The sequence below is a fragment of the Pongo abelii genome, chromosome 18, assembly GCF_028885655.2.
Source record: "Pongo abelii isolate AG06213 chromosome 18, NHGRI_mPonAbe1-v2.0_pri, whole genome shotgun sequence".
Lineage (NCBI taxonomy): Eukaryota > Metazoa > Chordata > Mammalia > Primates > Hominidae > Pongo > Pongo abelii.
This window is the reverse complement of record NC_072003.2, coordinates 4,728,381-4,753,645: the sequence shown is the minus strand read 5'-3', so window position 1 is coordinate 4,753,645 and position 25,265 is coordinate 4,728,381. Positions and strand designations below refer to the sequence as shown.

Genomic DNA, 25,265 nt, shown 5'->3' with positions numbered 1-25,265 from the left:
CAAAAATTAGCCGGGCATGGTGGTATGAGCCTGTAGTCCCAGCTACTCGGGAGGCTGAGGCGGGAGAATCGCTTGAACCTGGGAGGCGGAAGTTGTGGTGAGCTGAGATCGTGCCATTGCACTCCAGCCTGGGCAACAGAGCGAGATTCTGTCTCAAAAAAATGAAAGAAAAAGAGAAAAAGAAAACCAGAGCTGGATAGTAATTAAAGCTGTAAAAACAGATTTTATTCAGGACTACTGCAATAGGGTAAAAGAGACCTCAGTACAGAAATAGGCTCAACTCCGAATACAACAAGGGAAAATAGAGATTGATAGCCAAGGAGTGGGAGGTGGGTGCTGTTGGTGGATGGAAAGTTACTAGGAGAGGAGGGTAATTCTTTGCTAAATTGAGTCTAACAAGAGTCTTGCTGAAGGCAGGTCAGGGTGATCAAATATCACCTGGAGGATGATGGGGGTTGTGAAATTTGGTCAGATATGCAGGGGTGATTCTGGCTAAATCAATTTAACAGAATTCTTGCTGAAACCCAGCTCGGCTGGGTGCAGCGGCTCACGCCTGTAATCCCAGCACTTTGGGAGGCCAGGCCACAAGGATCGCTTGAGGTCAGAAAGTTGAGAACAGCTTGGGCAACAAGCAAATTAAAAAATATATATAGCTGGTTGGGGTTGCATGCACCTGTAGTCCCAGCTACTTGGGAGGCTGAGAAAGGAGGATCACTTGAGCTCAGGAGCTTGAGGCTGCAGTGAGCTATGATCGCGCCACTGCACTCCAGCCTGGGTGACAGAACAGACCCTGTCCCTAAACAAACAATTGGGTGACGCAAAGACAGATACAGAAGTCCAAAAGTTGAGGTCTGGTTGGGGAGAGGATTCAGAGGAGCACCCAACTAATGTCTGGTCATGGAGAACCTTTGTTAGTTGTTTTGACTTTTTGGCTATTATGAATATAAACATCCATGCTATGATATGAATACCTGCTATGCATATTTGTGTACTATAGGTTTTTATGTGGCTGTGTGTTTTCATTCATCTCCGGTGCAATCCTAGGAATGGGACTGCTGGGTCACAGAGTGGCTCTATGTTCAATCTTTCGAGGAATACCGCCTTTACGTTTGCACATACACTTAATCGTCTCATCTAGTCCCCAGTTCCTGTCAACAGCAGGTGGGAGATGACAATTTCATTTTTGGAGGTGAGGGAGCTGAGGCCCAGAGCACTTAGAGGCTAACAAATAATACCAGCTGCCATTGGTCTGAGGGCTGGCTGTGTGCCAGCCACTATGAGCAGTGACCTAAATGCATTAAGCTATCCCATCCTCGCAACAGCCCCATGAAATTGGTATTAGGTTTACCCTCATTTGGTAGTTAGAAAAATTAAATATACCTATTTTTCAGACAGGGTCAGGCTCTGTCACCCAGGCTGGAGTGCAGCGGCGTGATCACCAAGCTCACTGCAACTCCAGCCTCCCGGTCTTAAGCGATCCTCCCACCTCAGTCTCTGGAGTAGCTGGGACCACAGGCACGTGCACCACACCCAGCTAATATTTTTGTATTTTTTGTAGATATGGGGTTTTGCCATGTTGCCCAGGTTGGTCTCAAACTCCTGTGCTCAAGCGATTTGCCTGCCTTGGCCTCCCAAAGTTATTGGATTACAGGAGTGAGCCATTGCGTCCAGCCAGAAAAATGAAATATTTTGGAGAGGGCTGTGAAGTGGTGTGTCCTAAGACTTGAACCCAGTTCCAGCTCACCACATTTCTGGTTCTCACTGGCTCTCAAACCCTCCACTACTCAGTGGGCTCCAGAGATCAGCAAGTTTTCACCCAGTACCTACCATGGTAAGGTTCATGTTGACTGATCTACTTGACTTTTACTGCATGGGACACTTGGGACCACCCCTTTACCTACCCTAGGCCCTACCCCTCTATGAGCCTCTTCTTAGTTTCCACAGGTCGTTCCTCTGGATCCATCCTAGAGCCCCTTCCCTTCCCGGTGGGTCCTCCTGCCTCAAATTTGCACCCCCTCCACACTGTCAGAATGATTTGTCTAAAACATGAATCCCGGCTGGGTGCGGTGGCTCACACTTGTAATCCCAGCACTTTGGGAGGCCTAGGTGGGAGGATCACTTGAAGTCAGGAGTTTGAGACCAGCCTGGCCAACATGGTGAAACCCTGTCTCTACTAAAAACACAAAAATTAGCCAGTTGTGATGGTACGTGCCTGTAATTCCAGCTACTTGGGAGGCTGAGGCAGAAGAATCGCTTGCCAAGAGGCAGAGGCTGCAGAGAGCCAAGATCGTGCCACTGCAATCTCTGTTCCAAAATAAAATAAAATTTAAATAAAAATAAAAACAAACATAAATAAATAAATAAAACACGGATCATGGCTAGGTATGGTGGCTCATGCCTGTAATCCAGCACTTTGGGTGGCTAAGGTGAGAGGATCACTTCAGCCTAGGAGTTCAAGACCAGCCTGGCAACCTAGTGAGACCCTGTCTCTATTTTAATATAAATAAATTAATTAATTAAAATAAAACATGAATCCAGTCATATCACTCAGCCCAAAATTCTCAACATTACATCACCCACTACCTACCCAATAGGATACGGTCTAAATTCCACAGATTGGTCTATAAGGCCCTCATTTTTCCTCACCCTCTGCCCTCCTCTTTCATATCCTACCACCCAACCATACAGAACTGCTTGCATTTCCCCACGCACTCTGCGTTTCATTTCTCTGCAACTTTGCATTAGCAGCTCTCACTACTTGGAGTACCCTTCCCCACTTCTTTCACCGGGGGAATCCTACACATCCTTCAAGTCCCAACTTAAATGTCCTCCTCTCTGAAGCCTTCCTTGTTCGGGCACTCCCTCTCCTGAACTCTCAAAGCACTCTGTTTTGACATCTTGAACATAAGCTATTATATTAGTCTCCCGTGCTGGACTGTGTGCGCTTTGAGGACAGAGATTGGGCTTTATTCCATTTTGTGTATTTCCAGGCCTAGAACAGGACCTTGCTTGGTCAAATGAGTAAAGGAATAAATATTCTAGATCTGTGCTGTCCAATACAGTAGCCACAAGCCATATGTGGCTACTGAGCCCCTGAAATGTGACTGCTCCAAATTGAGATGTCCTGTAAATATAAAGTACACACTGCATTTCAAAAACAGTGTGAAAAAAGAGTAAAATATATCATTGATATTTTTTTTTTGAGACAAAGTTTTGCTTGTCGCCCAGGCTGGAGTGCAATGGTGTGATCTTGCCTCACTGCAACCTCCGCCTCCCGGTTGAAGCTATTCTCCTGCCTCAGTCTCCCGAGTAGCTGGGATTACACGCGCCTGCCACCATGTCAAGCTAATTTTTTGTATTTTTAGTAGAGATGGGGTTTCACTATATTGGCCAGGCTGGTCTTGAACTCCTGACCTCAGGTGATCTGCCCACCTTGGCCTCCCAAAGTGCTGGGATTACAGGCATGAGCCACTGCACCCAGCTGACAATTTTTTATGTTGACTACTGAAACAATATTTTGCATATATTGAGTTAAATTTATTACTAGAATTAATTTCACCTGTGTCTTTTTATATTTTTAATGTGGTTACCAGGAAATTTTTATTTTCAAATTTTTATTTATTTATTTTTTTAGAGACTGAGTCTAACTCTGTTGCTCAAGCTGGAGTGCAGTGGCACAATTCTTGCTCACTGCAGTCTCAAACTCCTGGGCTCAAGTGATCCTCCTGCCTCAGCCTCCCGAGTAGGTGGGACTATGGGCGTGAGACACCACAGCTGGCTAATTTTTTAATTTTATAAATTTTTTTGTAGAGATGGGAGACTACTATGTTGCTCAGGCTAGTCTCAAACTCTTGAACTCAGTCTCCCAAAATGTTGGTATTACAGGTGTGAGCCACAGGGACCAGCTTGGAAATTTCTGGATTACATATGTGCTGGTCGCCCAGCCTTCTATTTGCCTCTCTTGGTCTAAACCATTCTCCACATCGTAGTCAGATGATCCTGTGAAATGTCAGTCGAATCATATAAGCTGCTACAAACACTGAATTAAGCAAATACTGAACCACTGCTTCTGGGGGAACAACCTAGGTTCCTGTGAGCCTGTGGACACAACATTTTTGTCAACCAATCAATACATAACCTTGTTTTATGGGTGTTTCTGTTTAAAGGCAACTTAGTTAATATATATTGTTAATTCAGTGCAATTGAACTCAATTGACTGCACCAAGCTAACTGAGCACAGCTGTTTTCTCTATAAGGCAAATCACCACCTTCTTGCACTTAGGAATGCTAGACAGCACTTTTGCACAACACTAAGGGCCATTTTAAACAGCAGAATCACCAACAAAAAGTGTAAAAATAAGAAAAAGATGACAATAAATAGACCAAAAAGGAGACTTGTAGGCAGCGCTGCCCTATTATTTTTAGAGACAGGGTCTCGCTCTGTTGCCCCTGCTGGAGTGCAGTGGCACAATCCCAGCTCACAGCAGCCTCGAACTGCTGGGCTGAAGGGATCCTCCCACCTCAGCCTCCTGAGTGGCTGGGACAGAAGGCGAGTGCCACCATGACAGGCCAGTGTTGCCTTATTTGACCTCAGTGGAGAATGTGCAGGATCGTTATGTCCACGAATGAATGAGAAAGCACCACAAGTATTGATTTTGGGATTAGAAATAAATGTTAGTGAGTAGGCAAATTTGTAAACACAAAATCCGTAAATAATGAAGATTGATTGTAACTCTACTGCTTAAAACTCTTCAAGGGCTTTAAATTCCACTTGAAATAAAATCCAGGCCGGGCGCGGTGGCTCACGCCTGTAATCCCAGCACTTTGGGAGGCCGAGGCGGGCGGATCACGAGGTCAGCAGATCGAGACCAGCCTGACCAACATACTGAAACCCAGTCTCTACTAAAAATACAAAAATTAGCCAGGCGTGGTAGTGGGCACCTAGAGTCCCAGCTCCTCAGGAAGCTGAGGCAGGAGAATTGCTTGAACCTGGGAGGCGGAGGTTGCAGTGAGCCGAGATCGAGCCACTGCACTCTAACCTGGCGACAGCGCGAGACTCCATCTAAAAAAAAAAAAAAAAAAAAAAAAAAAAATCCAAACTCCAGCCAGGTATGGTGGCTTATGCCTGCCTGTAGTCCCAACTACTTGGGAGGCTGAGGCGGGAGGACTGCTTGAGCCTAGGAGTTCAGTCACAGTGAGCTATGATCACGCCACTGTACTCCAGCCTGGGTGCCAAATCAAGATCCTATCTCAAAAAAAAAGAAAGAAGAATCCAGAGTGGTATTTTATTTTGAGAGAGTCTTGTTCTGTCTCCCAGGCTGGAGAGCAGTGGTGTGATCTTGGCTCACTGCAACCTCTGCCTCCTAGGTTCAAGCGATTCTCCTGCCTCAGCCTCCCGAATAGCTGGGATTACAGGCGTGTATGCCCGGCTAATTTTTGTATTTTTAGTAGACATGGGATTTCACTATGTTGGCCAGGCTGGTCTCTAACTCCCGACCTCAAGTGATCCGCCTGCCTCGACCCCGCAAAGTGCTGGGATTACAGGCATGAGCCACCACGCCCGGCCAGAGTTCTTAAAATGACCTACAAATCTCAACATGACTTGGATCCAGCCTGCCCCACTGACATCCTCACCTTGCTGACTCTCTCACCCAAGGCAATCCCTCCCTCTGGAATGCCCTTCCAGAATAGAGTGTCTTTTCAATTTCATGCCCCTCAGCATCGCCTCCTCTGAGAGGCCTTTTCTAACCAACCTGTCTAGAGGCACCACCCCCTAACTCTGTTAGGGCACCCCTTCCTCTCCTTCACAGTCCTGGGCATTTTGTGGTTTCCTTGTATACTGTCTGTAACTAAGGAAGTACCTGAGCAAGTAGCCACCCAGTGGGTTCTTCTTCCTGGCTGCCCAGATAGAGCCAATGTATCAAGACAGGGGAACTGCAATAGAGAAAGATAATCCACACAGAGCTGGCTGAATGGGAGACCAAAGTTTCATTACTCAAATCAGTCTCCCTGAAAATTCAGAGCCTAGAGTTTTTAAAGGGTAATTTGGTAGATAAGCTGCCAAAGAGTAGGGAGTGCTGATTGGTGGGGTGGGAGATGAAATCACAGGGTGTTGAAGGATGCAGGAACTGGTTGAGTCAGATTACAGCTCTAGGTGGCCTTGGCTGGTGCATCAGACTGCAGGGTCAGAAAAACACCTAAGAGTACCAATCTTAGGTTTTAAAATAGTGATATTATACCTAGGATCAACTGGGGAGGTTTAGAATCTTGTGGCCTCTGGGTGCATGACTCCTAAACCGTAATTTCTTTCTTTCTTTCTTTTTTGAGATGGAGTCTGAGTCTGTCGCTCAGGCTGGAGTGCAGAGGCATAATCTCAGCTCACTGCAACCTCTGTCTCTCAGGTTCAAGCAATTCTTGGGCTTCAGTCTCCCTAGTAGTTGGGATTACAGGTGCGTGCCACCATACCCGGCTAATTTTTGTATTTTTAAATAGAGACAGGGTTTCACCATGTTGGCCAGGCTGGTCTCAAACTCCTGACCTCAAGTGATCCACCTGCGTCAGCCTTCCAAAGTGCTGGGATTACAGGCGTTAGCCACTGAGCTGGGCCCTAAACCATAATTTCTAATCTTGTAGCTAACGTGTTAGTCTTACAAAGGAAGCCTGGTTCTCAGGCAAGAAGGGGGTTTGTTTTGGGAAAGAGCTGTTAGTATCTTTGTTTCAATATTAAACTATAAACTAAGTTGCTCCCAAAGTTAGTTCCGCCTATGCCTACGAATGAACAAGGACAACCTGGAGGTTAGAAGCAAGATGGAGTGGGTTAGGTCAGCTCTCTTTCACTGTCATAATTTTCTGTTGTAATTTTTGCAAAGGCAGTTTCAAGCGCAGGGACAGTGACCGTGTGGTTCAAGGTTTTATGTAATGCACCTCCCAAACTCAATAAAAATTAGTCGCATAAAGGAAAAAATGCAGCCCTGGAGGAAGATGCCCTGCCCTGTTGCTGGCATGAGTGAAGAGGAGGCGCTCACAGGGAGGGTTCTTTCCCTATTCTCCAGCCTCGTGTACATTGGGCAAACAGGCCCCATTGGGCAAACAGGCCCGGAGCATCCCACGTGCTCTGCCCCAGCTCCAGGCCAAATCACCTCCGCTCCCACTGACGTCACCACGGCTCATCACGTGCCTCCCGAGACCCCGCCCCCCGCCGTGACGTCCCGGGCCTCGGCCCTGGTCCAAAGTCTACCCGCCTCCTTGTGACAGAAGTGCGACCGCCAGCTGCCGAGGCGTTCGGTCCTGCTGTTGCGGCCGCCGCCCCAGGGCTGCGGGGACGGTGAGTCGCCTGGACGCATTCGGAGACGGCCTCCCGCGGGAGCCCTCCTCCCCGGGGTAAGGGTCTGGACGCCGGCTCCCCTCAGTCGGGGCGTGACCTCGGACCGTGGCGTCCCCTCCCCGCCCCCGCCCGCGGCGCCTGGGCGGTGCATGCCGGGCATCGTAGTCCCCAGCTTCTCAGAGCGCGCTGTGGGGGGCTACTGGGCGCACTACAAGTCCTAGAAGCCTCTCGGCGGTGGGGCGGGCGGTGCGGGGGGGGGTTTCGTTGTGCGTTCAAAGCCCCGCGGGGCTGAGGGTCTTGTCCTGCCGGCGCCTGTCCGGACCCGGGCCCCTCTCCGCGTTCGGCCTTCTTGGGCACCGGGCTTCTGGAGGTAAAGCGGGGCCGGCGGTTGGGGCGCGGCATGGCGGGCCCCGTCCTCCCCTCAGGGCGCTGCCGAGACCTAGCGCGGCCCTGGGGATGTCGAAGCCGCTGCGGTGGCGGGGCCCGGGCGGGCGCCCCGCTGTGTGCCGCGGGGTTGTGCACCCGGAATGGCAGCCTGCTCACCCGCACGTTTTTCCGTCAGGGAAGGTTGTGGAAATTGCCATCTCCGTCTTGCAGGGCGAGACGGGGAGGGGAGGGGCGGGAGTTGTTTTCTCAAGGAAAGAGGGTCGAGGAGGAGCCCCGTGGCCGAGCCAGCCCCTGCCGAGCCCCGCGGGTGACCTTGGCCGTCCCGGAGCCCAGCAGTGTCCTGCACCCGCGCCCGGCTCGCCGACGTGTGGAGTCGGGATGTGGCGCTCGGCCTCGTATCCCCGGCGGAGATGGCGACGGCCTGGCCTAGCTTTGGGCTAGGAGTCGCGCCTTCGAGGACCTTGGCTTAGCGAGTTCCTTGGGGGGCTTCTCAACAGGTGTTAGGTGAGGTGGGGCGAGCGGCTGTGAGTTCCTCCAAAGGTGGGCTCAAGATCCTCTGCGTCAGAACCACTTGGGGCTCTTGGGAAGCGGGCAGATTCCTGGGGCCCACCCCAGGTGTTGCGATGCTGTAGTTCGTCGCGCTGCCCGGGAATCTGCATTTAGTAGGCTCCCCAGATCATTCCCGGGCGCAGCTGGGGCTGAGAACCTGTCCCAGTGAGGGGGATGGCGGGCCCGGGGGCAGGGACGTTCCATAGCGTTTCTGCTAGTTTCTTCTGTATTCTGGGGCCTGATGCTGGGCAGGGCGGTGCCTGGGCAAGTGACTGCTCTCCTGGGTTTTTTGCTGCTTCCCGTGGGGCCAATCTAGGTAGAACTGTGTGGAGGGAGGCGTGCCAGCTCTGCCTTGCCCTCTGCCCTTAATCGGAAAGGTTATGCCCAGTCACTTGCCAGTCTCAGAAGACTCCCCCTCTACACATTCAGTTACGAAAAACGTGAAACATACAAAAGTTGAAGGAATTTTACAGTGAACACCCACAGACCACCACCTAGAACGTAGAGTTAACACTTTATTGTATTTCATCACGTATTTGTCAAACCAGCAGTCCCTCTTGTTTTTTGTGTCAAAGTAAGTTGCAGATATCGGTGCCTTTCCCTCCCAAATAAGCATGCATATAATTAATTAGAGTCTTAGAATTGTTGTTTATTGGGTTTGACTTTTTTATCTTCTTAATGGCCTTTACCTAAATGGAAGCCCTGGGTATTTAGAAATCCGTCTCTCACCCTTGAGAATTTGAAGGAGTTTGGAGGTTTTCCACAGGATGGGCGAACCAGGGAAGAGCTTTACAGGTTCTCTTACAAGGGATCATTTGTTTATTTAGAGCCAGGGTCTTGCTCTGTGGTCCAGGCTGGAGTGCAGCGGTGCCATCACGTTCACTGCAGCCTTGAACTCCTGGGCTCCAGCGATCCTCCTGAGTACCTGGAACTACAGGCATGCGCCACCATGCCCGGCTAATTTTTTTTGTTTGTTTGTTTTTGTAGAGATGGCGTGTCATTATTTTGCCCAGCTGGTCTCTAACTCCTGGGCTCAAGTGATCCTCTCGCCTCACCCTCCCAAAGTGCTGGGATTACAGGCAGGAGCTACCGTGCTCAACTTCTTACAAGGATTTAAGAGCAGCCAGCCATGGTTCTAGAATCACCATAAGAGCAGAACGTTGACTGTGTGATGTAAAGTAATACTTCAGGGAACACAATTGTTTTGAGAAGGAGCTAACGGAATGCGTCCCGAAGGCCAGCTTGCCCCAGCAGATCACGTTGGCAGTAATTGAAGCTAGTCATCGGCTTGCAGCTCCGTGTCAGCTCTTTACACTGTAAGCTTGTCCAGGTTGAACCTACCAGTTCAGTGTGTGTTTTCTAAGGTCTAGGGGAACTGGGGTGTGTAGTGCAATTGAGCTCATGGTGTTGATGGACTAGAGGCCATGGCTTTGAGACCCTTGGGCCCAGGTACTTTGTTCCTTAGCCACAAACACCAGCCCTTCACCCTACTCAGTTGCCTGAGTGGGAGAGAAAAGATAGGCCCTGTGAAAATTTGTCTCCACTTTGAGGAACATGGTTCCAAGGGCAAGGACATGTTTTTACTCATAGAGGACACAGGGAAATGTGGCAGTTAAAGTTGTGGCATTTTATAGCATGTCACTGTCCTGTAGGTGGAGGAAGTGCTGGTGAGAAGCTGGCAGGCAGGGAGAGCTCTGCAGAGGACCTTGGCGCTCCATGGGGAGGATGGAGAGAGAGAGCCAGGCTGGCAGTGGTGACAGGAGGTTTCCTTTCCCCCACAAGGGGACTTGGAAATAGATTACTCAAAATGGAAATGTGCCCCTTTCTAGGATCCCACAAAAAGTTTCTGTTTCTGTCTCTGCCTAGTCAGGAGTCTCCCAGCCACAGTCTCTGTGGGAGGTGGTAGAGGCTACCTTGCAATACAGTGCAGCAGAGGTGGGGGCGCCTAGGGCCTGGGCCAGAACCTCCCCATGCCCAGAGGGCTGTCCACTCTGGGAGACACTGGTCTGGTGGCTCCTGAACCTGTGGGCCTGATGGCCTGGGTCACCACTTCTCCTACTCTGTGAGTCATCAGGCAGTGGTCCGGTGACAGTGGTGGTGTCCTGGGACCAGGGCTGCCTAGACATGGAGACCTCTGTCACATTGAAGCTGTGTGACAGACAGGCCTTGCTGGCCGCATCTGTGATAGGTGAAGAGCAGCACCCAGGCCACAGGAAGGCCTGCATCTGCTGTCAGTGCTGAAGAGATGAAGGGCCCCTGACGGCGGACAAAGCAAAACCAATACGAAGCCTGCAGTGCAGGATGAGGGGGTCCAGCAGCATTCTGATTCTTTCCTTGAAAGCAGTTGTGATGCATTTTTGGTAATACTGGATCATTTTTCCAGAAAACATTTCTTGTCACCTTTTCAGTGCTCCTGATTTGTGGGTGAGACCTGCCTTGGTCTGTACATTGAGTGATCCAGTACCATCGATTCTTACTGCAAGGAGGTGTAACGGGGGTTCAGTAAACACTGAGGGTCTTCCTGAGCTGTAATTGTTCAATCAATGCTAATTAAGTCTGAATTCAGATCTAGTCCCAGTGTCTAGGTTTTTCCCCCAAGAAGGAAAAGAGGCCAAGACAGGTGGAAATAGGTAGAGAAGGGTGCGAGAGTTGCCTTGGGAGGGTTTAGGGAGAATTTCAACCCGTATTACTTCAGGAAGAAAGCGAGCTTGGTTGTCACAATTCTGATTAACATGCAGGCCGGGTGCTGTGGCTCACGCCTGTAATCCCAGCACTTTGGGAGGCCAACAGGGGCGGATCACCTGAGGTTGGGAGTTTGAGACCAGCCTGACCAACATGGAGAAACCCCGTCTCTACTAAAAATACAAAATAAGCCGGGCGTGGTGGTGCATGCCTGTAATCCCAGCTACTCCGGAGGCTGAGGCAGGAGAATCATTTGAACCTGGCAGGTGGAGGTTGCAGTGAGCCGAGATTGTGCCACTGCACTCCAGCCTGGGTGACAGAGCAAGACTCTATCTTAAAAAATCAAACAAACAAAAACCAAAAAAAAAAAAAAAAAACCATGTAAACAGTGGCTTCACAGGCTGGGGAAACAGGAGGAAATGGGGTTCTTTGCAGTGTACCGCCCATGAACATGCGTTGTTCTCACCTGTCAGCCAGGGAAGTGGCAGCACAGTGGGACTTGGCCAGCTGATGCAGCAGCCAGAGTGTCTAAGTGACTTGCCCATGGTTGCCAAATAATGGCAGAGAAGGGCCCACGGCTGGCCCTGAAACAGCAGGGTGGCGGAAGAGCAGCTGAGGGAGACGTGGGCTCTCCCAGCCCCATTGTGATCACTGCATCACGGAGTTGACTGGAATTCAAGAAATGGTGTTTTTTCCTGTCTGGATATTTGGCTATGAACGTAAGTACTTTCCTGAGAAGGCAGTGGAGTCCATTTCGGCTGTGGCTGTGTTCTCACCCTGGGCAGTGGCCTTTGGGTTAAGAATGGCACAAGAGGGGCTGGGTGCGGTGGCTCATGCCTGTAATCCCAGCACTTTGGGAGGCTGAGATGGGTGGATCATTTGAGGTCAGGAGTTCGAGACCAGCCTGGCCAACATGGTGAAACCCCGCCTTTACTAAAAATACAAAAATTAACCAGGCGTGGTGGCAGGTGCCTGTAATCCCAGCTACTCAGGAGGCTGAGGCAGCAGAATTGCTTGAACCCGGGAGTTGGGGGTTGCAGCGAGCCGAGATCGCACCACTGGACTCCAGCCTGGGCAACAGAGTGAGACTCTGTTTCAAAACAAACAAAAAAGAATGGCACAGGAGGTCCACTTAGGTTAACCCCAAACCTGTGCACTCATTTCTTCAACACACATGGACCAGGCGCCAAGCAGGGCCCAACAAGTGGGAGAGTCCCAGAATTCTTGAGGGGAGATAAGACAAGGGACAGAGAATCCCCTGGCAGCGGAATCCTCAGGAAGGCCCAAGTTTGCAGGGAAGTGGGGTGTGGGCATGTTTGGAGGCCCGGGAAAGAGTACAGGGGTGGGCTTGGGAAGGGTGGGGGGATGAGATAGTTTGGAGGAGTGTGAGTTACGATCCGGTGGGGTCGTGGTAGATCTGGGATATGGTCCAAGTCCAGACTCTTCCTGTCACCCTTGACTGTTAGATGAGATAGTGGATCTGAAGGCCTTTGAACCATGGAGTTAATAGGACTTGCTGACTGGTCATGGTTTAAGGGGACGAGAAAGGTCTGGAGCGCCTCTCAGCCATCCAGTTTGGCAGTGGGAGTGAAGTGAACAGAAGGGTCCGCTGGCTGGAGAGCAGAGTTCCTGCCTAGAGCAGCAGCCAAGCTGTAGTCCATCCACCCATTCACCCATGTTTCACAGGCTGCCCGGTGCCCCGGAGAAACTGGCCCCAAGGCCTGACCCTGCCCTCCAGGAGCTATGGGTCTGACTAGGAGATGGCCCTGATCACAACTTTCTAATTCTGCATGTTTGAGTGACTCCATTGCCCTAGACCCAGAATTCCCTGGCCACCTCCCTGCAGGGCTGTGAAGCCCGTGACAGGCCTCACCTTTTCTCTGCTGGAGCACCTGCTGTCACAGAGGCGACAGCTCCTTCTGGGCTTGCCTGTGTATTTTTTATAAGTTCTTCTCAAGTGTCACTTGTCTTGCCAGGTGGATCTGCAGCTCCCTGAGGGCAGGGACCATGAGGTGAGTGACCTCCAGGGAGGGTCTGATGAGTCTTTTTAAACAGGTAGTCACTTAAACAAAAGAGAGAGGAACTTGGATAGTGATGGCTCTGCTGAGTGAAACGGCCTCATCCTTGAACCTGAAGAGTCCCGCCCTGTTCAGGGGAGAAGGCCTCAAGTGAGCACTTCTCAGGTCTCGGATTCCCCAGGCATTTTGTGTCACCTGACCTCAGGCCTTAGTTTCTGTCCCCAGCATGGTCAAGCTCAGGTTCTGTGGTGTGTGTTTAGCTGCTTTGCAGGGAGAGTGGCCACACCATGACACATTTCTCTGTGGCCCCAGTAAAACTGGCCAAAAAGGAACTATACCTGTTGGAGGTGGTAGCCAAGTTCTCTCAGGCTCCCCAGCTCTAGGAGCCACCTACTTGATGTCAGAACTTTGGAGGACTGGATTAGCATGGCAGGTAAGTGTGGAAAATGGAGAATCGCGGGGCAACATGATTTCCCAAGCTCTCTGCAAGCCTCTCGGCTTATCAGGGTAAAAGTGGGCATCCTGCTGTGGCCAGAGGACCCGGCTCACCCATCCTCCAACACGGAGTGTTCCCTGCTCAGTGGAGCTGTCCCTGGTGAGAACTGCAGCCCTGCAGCAACCCCTTCCTTGTTCTTCCTTCTTCCATGCCACGCTTTGTTTTGTGCCAGGCCCGATGTTTTATTTCTGTATTTTACGCCCTCTACTCAACCCCCCACTGAAGGTGCCTGCCATTAAGACAGACGTTGATCTGCCATCTTCAGTGCCTAGGAAGTGCCTCACACATAGTGTGTGGTCCATACTTACTGGTTGAATAAAATGATACACCATGCCTGCATTTCAGCCGTCTCATCTTCCTAAGAGCCAAGACGCAGGGACCGTGGTCTGCATGTGCTCTGTCATTCCCTGAGTGTTGGGGGTGCTGTTTTGCATGCTGTGTTGAATTCTTCAGTACACGTTCAGTGGGTTAGGTTCTAAAGTCAACTAGCAGAGCAAAGACCTCATTAGTCAAACTGTCGTCTAAAGTCCTTGAATTGCCCATTAGCTCAGAGGCACTCCCCTTGCCAGAGGCCCAGCGGGGCCCGAGGAAACAGCACGTTCTGTGTCCCATTTCCCTCCCCAGGGAAAGCAGGGGACTGGGCAGCGCCACTTCAGCTTTTTGTCCTGGGTACCATGAAATCTATGTAAACGGAACACATGTGATGGAACTGCACTGTGTGAGCTGCACCGTGTGAAGCACTTTATTGGGAGTGTGAGATCCCACTCAAGTGTATTTTGAAAACCGTTTCTGGAGAATGTGTGAGAAAAGAAACAGGGCTGACAGTGATGTGGAAGGAGAGAGTCAGGACAGCTGAGGTCCTGTCTTGGCTCTGTCATCTCCAGGCAGCTGGGGTGCCTGGGGCAGCCGCTTCTCTCCTCGGAGACCGTTCCCCAGTCTGTGCCACCACTTGCTCACCCACCATCATCTCCAGCACTTCACAGGGCACCTGTCTTCCATGGGTGCTTAGTAAACATTTAAGACAGAAATGAATGGCAGCTTAGACTTGGACTCAGTCATCTCTGATGGCCTTGCAACCTCCAAAAAGTGTTCTCTGGCCAGGCGCAGACACTCACGCCTATAATCCTAGCACTTCGGGAGGCTGAGGCAGAAGGATCACTTGAGGCCAGGAGTTTGAGACCATGGCGAAACCCCATCTCTAAAAATACAAAAAAAAGGCCGGGCACCGTGCCTCACACCTGTAATCCCAGCACTTTGGGAGGCCGAGGTAGGCGGATCACGAGGTCAGGAGATTGAGACCATCCTGGCTAACATGGTGAAACCCCATCTCTACTAAAAATACAAAAAACTAGCCGGGTGTGGTGGCAGGTGCCTGTAGTCCCAGTTACTTGGGAGGCTGAGGCATGAGAATTGCGTGAACCTGGGAGGTGGAGGTTGCAATGAGCCGAGATCACGCCACTGCACTCCAGCCTGGTCTCTCATGTCTGAGTCATAGAGAAATAGATCCATGGCCAAGCAGATGGCAAACCCAATCATGACGTGAGCTCCTGTTTTCCCAAGCTTCCAGAATAAGTCTTCTGTCCCAGCCAGTATGAGTGAACTCAGGGCCAGATGTTGACTTAGAGTTACAGGAACTTAGGCAAAAACTACAGTTACTTTTGTACCAACCTAATAAGCTTCTATATACTATTTTTTTTTTTTTTTTTTTTTTTTTAGGCAGAGTCTTGCTTTGTTGCCCAGGTGGAGCTCAGTGGCGCACTCAGTTCACTGCAGCTTTGAACTCGTGGTCTCAAGCGATCCTCCTGCCTTGACTTCCCAAAGTGCTGAGATTACAGTCCTGAGCCACAGTGCCTGGCCTACTGTATACTATTTCTGGTTGTTTTTTTTTTTTTTTTTTTTTTTTGAGATAGAGTTTCTCTCTGTCGCCCAGGCTGGTGTGTACTGGTGCAATCTTGGCTCACTGCAAGCTCCACCTCCTGGGTTCAAGCGATTCTCCTGCCTCAGCCTCCCGAGTAGCTGGGATGACAGGCATGTGCCACCACACCTGGCTAATTTTGTATTTTTGGTAGAGATGGGGTTTCTCCATGTTGGTCAGGCTGGTTTTGAACTCCTGACCTCAAGTCATCCGCCTGCCTCAGCCTCCCAAAGTGCTGGGATTACAGGTGTGAGCCACTGCACCCAGCCTATATACTATTTCATATAATGCAGTGTAAACTACTAATTCAGTTTGTTTCACACCCAACCAATATAAGTGAATTCTTAGGGTCAGATGCCAACTAAGAGTGATAGAAACTCAGTTAAATTTCCGTATGGTATATACTGTTGCATCTAATGTAGTGTAGAATACAAATTAGATTCCCACTCTCAGTTCCTAGAGCGCTTTCTTCACCCAGCAGAGATGTCTTCAAAATAATTGAAAGAATGCCCTGTAACATGACAGATCTAAATGTCGCAGGGATGAGCCACTGTCCTCACTGTTCTGAGGGAAGATTGCTGGAGGGGGAGCTTTTGTGTACAGGTATGTATGGTGACTGACACATTTGGAGGAAGAAAGCCTAGAGGTTTGCTTTTCCACATCCCATCCCGACCCACGGAATAGGGGGACTCAGGCAAGGCCTGGCCCCGGGCAGAGCCCAGCTCCCTGGCTAAGGAGGGCCAGGAGACATTTGTGTCTGAATTAAGACTCGTCCACCTGGGTGGCCGTGAGTGGCCACATGTCTTGACTGCACTTAACGGCCTGGTGCTTTTTTGTAGATTGCAATGGTGTGTCTTGATCTCACCCAACAGACAGCTGATTGAATAGAGTCAACCCAAGACTGTCCATTTTGTGTCTGCTCAGTACAGGCAGATGGAAGGATTTTTTTTAAGGGCTCCATTTTGAGCGCTTAAGTGATGGTTCTTTAGGTTCATGCTGTTTCTAAAATTAGTCACCCTTGTAGTTACCAAGCCCTGCCTGTGGGACAGGTGCAGATGACTTGTTTATTCACTTGTGGTTGAGCTGTGTCTGATTTTTTCCTTTTGCTCTGCATTTCCCCTCCTGTCTGTGCTTCCTTCATTTTCTTTGCCAGCAGGAGAACATGCAGGAACAAGCTCTTGAGCAGCGTTCTGCCTGGGAGGTAGTTCAGAGTCCTGATGAGATCACTGGGCGAGTTGGGAGGCTGGGGCTGTGTCCTCAGCATGGGCTCCATCACTCTCGTTTTTATTATGCATCCAATGGGGACTTTCTTACCAGCCCTCCTTGGTCAGGTGACCTCCTGCTAGGTCTCCTGGCAGGGTCTCCTAGGCTAGCAGGACTGTGAGGTCATTACATTCCAACTTTACAGATCTAAACTTTCCATTTGCCTGGAGTACCGGGAGGTGATCTGGCAGAACTGACTCATTTGACCAAACTCATGGGAGACCTACGGCCATAAGGGGCTGGCTTCGGAGAGGAGGCCACTAACCAGTCCAGGCCTCTGGCTTGCTCTGCAGAGCATTTTCTTCTGTAGGTGAAATTAGATTATAGTCTGAGGTGTGTTTCTGGATTGAGGAGGAGTATATATATATTTTTTTGAGATGGAGTTTTGCTCTTGTCGCCCAGCCTGGAGTACAATGATGCAATCTCGGCTTACTGCAACCTCTGCCTCCTGGGTTCAAGTAATTCTCTTGCCTCAGCCTCCCAAGTAGCTGGAATTACAGGCATGCACCACCACGCCTGGCTAATTTTTGTATTTTTAGTAGAGATGGGGTTTCACTGTGTTGGCCAGGCTGGTCTCGAACTCCTGACCTCAGGTGATCTGCCTGCCAAAGTGCTGGGATTACAGGTGTGAGCCAGCACGGCCAGCCTTTTTTTTTTTTTTTTTTTGAGACAGGGTTCCCCACTGTTGTCCATGCTAGAGTGCAGTGGTGCAATCATGGCTTACTGCAGCCTCCACCTCCTGGGTTGAGTGTTCCTCCCTTTTCAGCCCCCCAAGTAGCTGGGATTATAGGCGTGAGCCACTGTGTCTGACTTATAATGAGCATTTTGAGGAAGGAGTCATGTAAAGGTGCTGCCCACCATGAAAAAACTAGAAACTCCACATCAATAGAAAGTTTCTGTATGTGTACTTACATATAAACAAATCCCCTAAATTCTTACTGCCCAGAAAAACTGTTAATATGTGGTATGGGTGAGTGCAGTGGCTCATGCCTGTAATCCCAGCTCTTAGAGAGGCAGAGGCGGGAGGATAGCTTGAGCTCAGGAGTTTGAGACCTGCCTGGGCAGTATATCGGGACCCTGTTCTCCACAAAAAGGAAAAAACAAAGACAAAAAATGTGTTATGTATGTAAATACATCTAAAGAAGAATCACACTGTCCTACCTTTTTTATTCTTCACTCACTGCTATATCAAAACCATTTTTCTGTGTCAATAAAAATCTATATCATTGGCTGGGCACGGTGGCTCATGCTTGTAATCCCAGCACTTTGGGAGGCCAAGGCGGGCAAAATCACTTGAGGTCAGGAGTTCCACACCAGCCTGGCCAACATGGTGAAACCCCATCTCTACTAAAATACAAAAATTAGCCAGGCCTAGTGGCGGGTGCATGTAATCCTTGTTATTCAGGAGGCTGAGGCAGGAGAATTACTTGAACCCGGGAGGCGGAGGTCACAGTGAGCCGAGACTGCACCATTGCATTCCAGCCTGGGCAACAAGAGTGAGACTCCATCTCAAAAAACAAAAACAAAACTATATCATTTTTTAGGGGCTGAATACAGTTACATTATATAGCTAATCACATGCATGTAACCAGTTCCATTTTCTTGAACATCAAGACAGTGGTGCATATAAACATCTTTGCCTGTGAATCTGTGTTCACATGTCCATTTACTTCTAGAACGAATACCCTGAAGTGGAATTGAGTCCGTAAGAGTGTACAGGTAGCAAGGCTGTCCAGAAAAGCTGTACTGATCCACTATGCTGTGGCCGCATGCCGTGGACGGAGTGTCACCAAGTGAGAGTGGTTTGCCAGGAGGTTTGACTAAAATTCAGCATGATATAAATTGCACAGTAATTGTCATCATCATAGTTCCTAGAGGCCTTAGTACTTTTAGGTTTAGAACCATTCTTTGAGTCCCGTCTGCCTTTTGATTTTGCTTCTGCTTAAGAGTAACAGTGTCACCGGGCGCTGTGGCACATGCCTGTAATCCCAGCACTTTCGGAGGCCGAGGCAGGTGGATCACGAGATCATCAGATCGAGACCACCCTGGCTAACACGGTGAAACCCCGTCTCTACTAAAAATACAAAAAATTACCCAGGTGTGGTGGTGGGCGCCTGTAGTCCCAGCTACTCGGGAGGCTGAGGCAGGAGAATGGTGTGAACCCAGGAGGTGGAGCTTGCAGTGAGCCAAGATCCCACCGCTGCACTCCAGCCTGGGCGACAGTGCAAGACTCCGTCTAAAAAAAAAAAAAAAGCAACAGTGTCGTCTTTTTTCTTGTGTACTTCCTCTCTCAGGCTCCTGTGGCAGGCCCTGAGTGGTGTGCTCTTCACCCATGGCCTCTCCCGTGCCTCATCAATTCTTGATAAGGGGCTGCTCCTACCGCCATATCACAGATGAAAAAAAATCTGAGACTGGAGAGTCAGGTGGCAGGGCAGGGTGGTGGGCTTGGGGCCTGATGCCTGTGCCCCACTCAGTGCAAGATTCTGCCCCTGCAGCTCTGCCTGCGACACAGGGCTCATGCTTCTGTTGGAGGGCGCAGTGGTGTTTGGGGCCGTGGGGTTGGGCTGATGTCTTTTTTATTTTATTTTTATTTTTATTTATCTTTTTTTTTTTGAGATGGAGTCTCACTCTGTTGCCCAGGCTGGAGTGCAGTGGCACGATCTCAGCTCACTGCAAGCTCCGCCTCCCAGTTCGCGCCATTCTCCTGCCTCAGCCTCCTGAGTAGATGGGACTACAGGCGCCCGCCACCATGTCTGGCTAATTTTTTTGTATTTTTAGTAGAGACAGGGTTTCACCATGTTAGCCAGGATGGCCTCAATCTCCTGATCTGTGATCCGCCTGCCTTGGCCTCCCAAAGTGCTGGGATTACAGGTGTGAGCCACCGTGCCCGGCTATTTTTTATATTTTGAGACAGAGTTTCAGACTGTTGCCTGGGTGGAGTGCGATGGTGTCATCTTGGCTCACTGCAACCTCCGCCTCCCGGGTTCAAGTAATTCTCCTGCCTCAGCCTCCTGAGTAGCTGGGATTACAGGCGCACGCCATCATGCCCAGCTAATTTTTGTATTTTTAGTACAGACAGTTTCACCATGTTGGCCAGCCTGGTCTTGAACTTCTGACCTCGTGATCCGCCCACCTCTGCCTCCCAAAGTGCCGTAATTACAGTCATGAGCCACCGTGCCTGGCCAGGCTGGTGTCTTATCTCCGCTGAGACTCATGATGGTCAAGGAGGAGCATGCAGGGTTGGGTGGGAGGAGAGCCGGCAGATGGGAAAACCAGATCTGTTTTCTGGTCCTTTCTGTGACTTAAGTTGAGCTTGTTTGGAAGTGTTTAGAATTCCCAAGGCATCAGATACACCCATGTTCAAGTGTAAAAATAAATAAATGGTTCAGAGCCACCCACGATGTAATCTGAGGGAGGGACTGTCTCGTCCTGCCTCCATCAGGACAATGGGAAATGGACCATGTTCAGGATTTCCCAGACCTGCCTGTGCTAGAACTTGGCAGCCGAGGACAACGGTCCCAGAGAAGGGGACACATTGGCCACCTCCCTGAGTCTTGGGAGGGCTCAGCCTCACTAGAGGCTGCTCTGCAACTGAGTGGACCTTTGTGGAGGGCCTCCTCTTTCCTGCTCATCACCCAGCGTTGGGAATAGGGTCCCTCTGGTCAGCTGCAAAAGGCCACAGGGAATCCTGGCCTGGTCCCACATGGACTTGGGTGGCTGGGTTAGCCCCAGGTTTGGATAGGGCATGGTGGAAAGGGGAGTGGAGAGGGTTTGGGGCCCAGGAGCAGTCTCACAGCAGGGGCTCCCTTTTGAGCACCTCCTCACTTGGAGCACTTCCTTCGTGTCCCTGTGCTGGGCACCTGCATCCAAACAGTGCATGCTCTATTAACGTTCACTGCATGCCATCGTCCTCCTCAGCTCCTCCTTGAGCCAGTGGTCATGCTGAAATGAGCACTGGAGTTGCAGAAGAATGTGTCCTCGCTCCAAGGCAACCAGCTGCACTTCTCTCGGGGCCTGTTTTAACTACGGAAGCATCTGCTCTGGCCTTCCCGCCAGGGAGTATTCCCCATGGCTTGGTCTCTGTACTGGCTGAGGCTGTGTCGTGTGACCTAAAGAAAGCCGTGATCCTTTTGATCGTGGATCACTTGAAGAGAACTTGTGTTCCTTCAGGCCTAAGGAACTGTAGAGATATATTTTTGTGGTGGAAGGGGGATGGAGTCGCACTCTGTCGCCCAGGCTAGAGTGCATTGGTGTGACATAGCTCTTTGTAGCCTAGAATCCCTGGGCTAGAACAATCCTCCCGCCTCAGCCTCCCAAGTAGCTGGGACCACAGGTGTCTATCACCATACCTGGCTAATTTTATTTTTTTTGTAGAGATGGGATCTTGTTATGTTGCCCAGGCTGGTCTTGAACTCCTAGCTTTAAGCAATCCTCCCACCTTGGCCTCCAAAGTGCTGGGATTACACATGTGAGCCACTGCACCTGTCTGTGCTGTATATTTGTAATGACACTTGTTAATACTTAACCTGAAATTAATTTACCATAATTAACCAGTAAAACAAGTTTAATTACTCATGTGGAAGATGTGGGAGGTGGTCAGTTAGTTGCTGGTGTGGTGTCCCATGGCTGTCCTAGGCACTGGCCTCCATCCCAAGGCCCTCATGGTGAAGCACAGCTACTGGAGCCATGGCATCCATCTTCCAGGTGGCAGATGGGAGGAAGGCAGGAAAGATGAAGGGCCTGGCTCCGGGCTGAGTCAGCTTGCCTTGAGTGCCTTCTTATGGTCTGGACACTTCTGCTTACAGCTCATCAGCCAGAGCTTTGTCACTCTAAGAAAGCTCGGGGACCCTCTTGGTTGATGGACTTGCCCTGAGTGAAAGTGGAGTTCTGTATTCAAGAATGGGAGACAGAGTGGATTTGGGTGCAGCTGGCAGTCTCCACTCTGTACTTCATTAGGCGGAACATTGCTGTTTGCGATCTTGTTATTCTGCCTTCTTCCTTTGCAGTGTGATGTGGAGGAACACAGCACAGCTCCGTATGGGTGGTGGTATCTGCGTAGTCATTTATGGAAGGCGTCTCCAGCAATACAGCCTGGACATTTACATGTGGGGTTTTGTTCAGCCTTCCAAGAACCTCATTTTGCACGTGGGGAAACTGAGGCTCAGAGAGGTTGAGGAATTTGTCTAGGGCTGCAGGCCATCAGCGGTGAGGCAGGGTCCCAGGGAGACCTGTGCTCTCCCAATACTCTATTGACAGTCAAGCAAAGAAGGCCGCTGTCTTTGTTCCCAAGTGCCACAGTGCAACAAGGCTGAATGGTGCCGGAGGTCTCCTGGGGAAGCCTAAAGCCTGAGGAGAAGGGCCTGGGACACTGCCCAGCTGGCCTTGTCATCGTTGTCCTGGAGATCTGGGATATTTGAGCTCTGGAACAACCCCTGTTGCCGGGTCGCTGTGAGGGCCCCAGGCTGCCATCTGGCCACCCTCAGGGGCACAGCCCTCCTTCCTTAGGCCTTGTGTACTCACTGTTCCCTCTGTTGTCCCCATCCCTCCCTTTGCCTCCTGGTCTCATTAACTCTTCCACCACCTCCTCCCAGGTTTGCTTGAAGAGATGGTGTTAGAGCTCCAGAACGGCGATCTTGCTGTCCTACTGTGCCCTGGACTTTCTCGATACCACTGGTCACAGATGTCATTGTGTTTGTGGTTTTTTGGCGAGGGGGGTGATTATTTCACGCTCGTCCTCTTCACTTGACTGTAAGCTTCTGGAAGGCAGGGATGTGTCTTTTTTTTTTTTTCTTTGAGATGGAGTCTCGCTCTGTTGCCAGGTTAGAGTGCAGTGGCACGATCTTGGCTCACTGCAACCTCCGCCTCCCGGGTTCAAGTGATTCTCCTACCTCAGCCTCCCAAGTAGCTGGGATTACAGGCACGTGCCACCACGCCCAGCTAATTTTTGTATTTTTAGTAGAGACAGGGTTTCACTATGTTGGCCAGCATGGTCTCGATCTCTGGACCTCGTAATCCGCCCTCCTCAGCCTCCCAAAGTGCTGGGATTACAGGCATGAGCCACTGCACCCAGCCAGGGACATGTCTTTAATCCCCAGCCTGTATCTGGCACGGAGTATGATGAGTAACTATCAGAAGGAAGCACCATCCCCCGCCCTCCCCTTAAAGGGCCTCTGTTACGTGGTCACCTCACAGACTGTGCTTCAGCCCAGCCCTGGGGTGCTTGGGAGAATAGGCGGAACAGCTACGTGGTACTGTGCAGGGAGTCAGCGGCCATCCCTTGCGAGTAACAGTCCCCCTCCTAATGACCCTCATGCTGCATGGCCCGTTACAGTGGTTCAGTAAGTTTTTATATCCATGCCTCACTTAATTCTCACATCGCCCTCCAAGTTGGGTTTGAACTAATCTGTCTGTGTGTTGGATGGAGATGTCACAGGATGGAAAGGCCTAGTGTGGGCCAAGCCTCCCTGGAAGGGGATCCCCTTCAGGCCTGCACCCTTGGTGGGGATTCTGTGCTCTGCTTTTCCCGCTGCCCTGTCCCTGCAGGGTGCTGCTATCTGGACTGAGAGCATCTTTCCTGAGGCCCACATGAGCTCCTGCTTGCTTCTGGCTCGCTTCTTGCTTTGGCCTTTTCCTCCAGACCTGGTTTGGGCCTTGCCATTCTCTTTTCAGACCCAAGAAGCACAGAGAGTGTTTGTCTTTTACCTCGGCTCTGCCCCTCGTGGAGCAGTGGGCACCTCCTTTATTCAGCACATGGAAGCTGCGGGCGAGGCAGAAAGTGGCCTTTCAGTTTTCCCAGCAAAGCATAAAGCCCTGTTCCTGGCTGGGTGCCTGGGACCTGCCTCCTGGGGACAGAGGAGCCCCTCTGAGGCCAGCTGGCATCCTGATGCCATGGCTGCCACGTGGGTAAGCACCTCCTGGGGATGCAGCACCAAGCCAGCCCAGCTCTGAGAAATGTGTCTGGGCAGCAGCTGCTGCAGAGCCCCTGCCACCAGGGTCTATCGGTGGAGCATCCTTCCAGGGGCATTGCCAACCTTGGGCACTCCCAGGCAGGCCCCTGGCATTTCCACAGCCCACCAGGGGAGATGGCCCTTGGAGGACTGCTAGTGTCTCTGCCTTCTCAAAGGATTGTCTCGGGTTCCCGTGGAGCAGGTGGCCCAGCTGAGCTGTGCTGTGAGGGAACGCTGCTGAGCTGAGCTCTTAGGGCAGGGTTTTGATTGCAAGTCCCTCCAGAATCCTGTAGAGGCATCCCTTTGTAGTCATATTAGTGAATGTGCACCAGGATCCCTCGTTGGGAATCAGAAGCCACCCCATGGCAGAGGCGTCAGTACCTGTTGTTTTCCTCCCTGTTGGAAGTTGCCTAATAAAGCATAATAATAGCAGGTTCCATTTATTTAGCGTCCTTGTGTGCTAGGCCCAGCGTTCCTGCTGCAGGAACACACTGTCTCTCTTCAACCTCACTCCCACCCTGAGAGGTAGGCATGATCATCTCTGTTTACAGAGGAAGAAACTGAGGCTCAGCTCGCTCAGCTGGAAAGTGGTGGGTCTGGGGGGTCTGGGTTTGAACTAACCTGATGCAGAGCCACCCCCCCGCCCGTGTTTTTTTTTTTTTTTTTTTTAAATATTGATGACGTCTTGCCATGTTGCCCAGGCTGGTTTCGAACTCCTGGGCTCAAGTAATCCTCCCGTCTGGGCCTCCCAGAATGCTGGAATTACAGGCCTGAGCCACCACACCTGGCCCAGAGCCCATGTTCTTGACTGCTTCATTTAAAGTCTACCGGGTGGCAAGCACATCCCTGGGGTGGGGCCTTGCCAGAACAACAAACTCAGGGCCTCCCCCGGAGCGACTCCAAGACTTGCAGGCCACTCTTGATCCTTCTGGTTGTGAAGCCCTGTCCCAGCTCTGCACTTGGCTGATATGCACCCCTTAACTTCTAGTGGGGGTTCCTCTAGCACAGCAGTTCTTGAAATGTGATCTGCAGTCTCCTGGGGGCTTCCTGAGACCACTCGGGGGGCTGAGGATCAGAACTGTTTTAATAATAACACGGCCATGATTTGTTACCGTGCCTCTTTGTTTGTGATTGCTTTCACATTGATGATGTAGGAGCAGTGGGGAAAGAAGCTGTGGGGCCTGCACTGACTCAAGACTGGCACCACTCTGTGCTGGTCTTGTTGTAATTGAGTCTTCACCACCACACACACAGTACACACACACACACGCCAGTGTTGCATCAGAAAAAGCAGTAAAAATCAACTTTATTAAGTCCTGACCCATGAGTCCACATCTTTTTAAGATCCTTTGTGACGAAATAAGGCACACATGAAGTATGTCAAATGGAGTTTGATGCTGTCGTGCACGCGTGCATCCATTTGAAGTGTGGGCTGAACTAGCTGCCTTTTTCATGGACTCTATCTTCACTTAAAGAACAACTGGCACACACCGTGGTTATTCAGATTTGGATATTTAGCATACGGTTTCTTGAAAATGAGCAAAGTGAACTTGCTACTTCAAGGGAAACAACTGACCTTTTATTTTTGTATATGTTGCTGTTTCTGTATTTGTTAGTGCTTTGTTGCCAGTGATGAAATTCAAGCTTTCAAATCATGATTAGCATAACAATATTTAGTGACTTT

At 50.6% G+C, this 25,265-nt stretch overlaps 1 protein-coding gene across 6 annotated transcripts in view; it reads left to right on the top strand.

The window, feature by feature from the left end:
- The first annotated feature begins 7,052 nt into the window (after positions 1–7,052).
- Positions 7,053–25,265, top strand: part of CDIP1 (cell death inducing p53 target 1) — a 28,169-nt gene continuing 9,956 nt past the window's right edge. Inside the window, exons 1-2 of one of the 6 annotated variants that reach the window (XM_063717544.1) lie at positions 7,537–7,694; positions 12,919–12,954. The gene's annotated coding sequence lies outside the window, so the exon portion shown is untranslated. Of the gene's footprint in view, positions 7,381–7,465; positions 7,695–7,738; positions 9,577–12,918; positions 12,955–25,265 lie in introns of those variants that run through there. The other 5 variants (XM_054533375.2, XM_002826078.6, XM_009250432.4 and 2 more) reach the window with 5 other exon arrangements.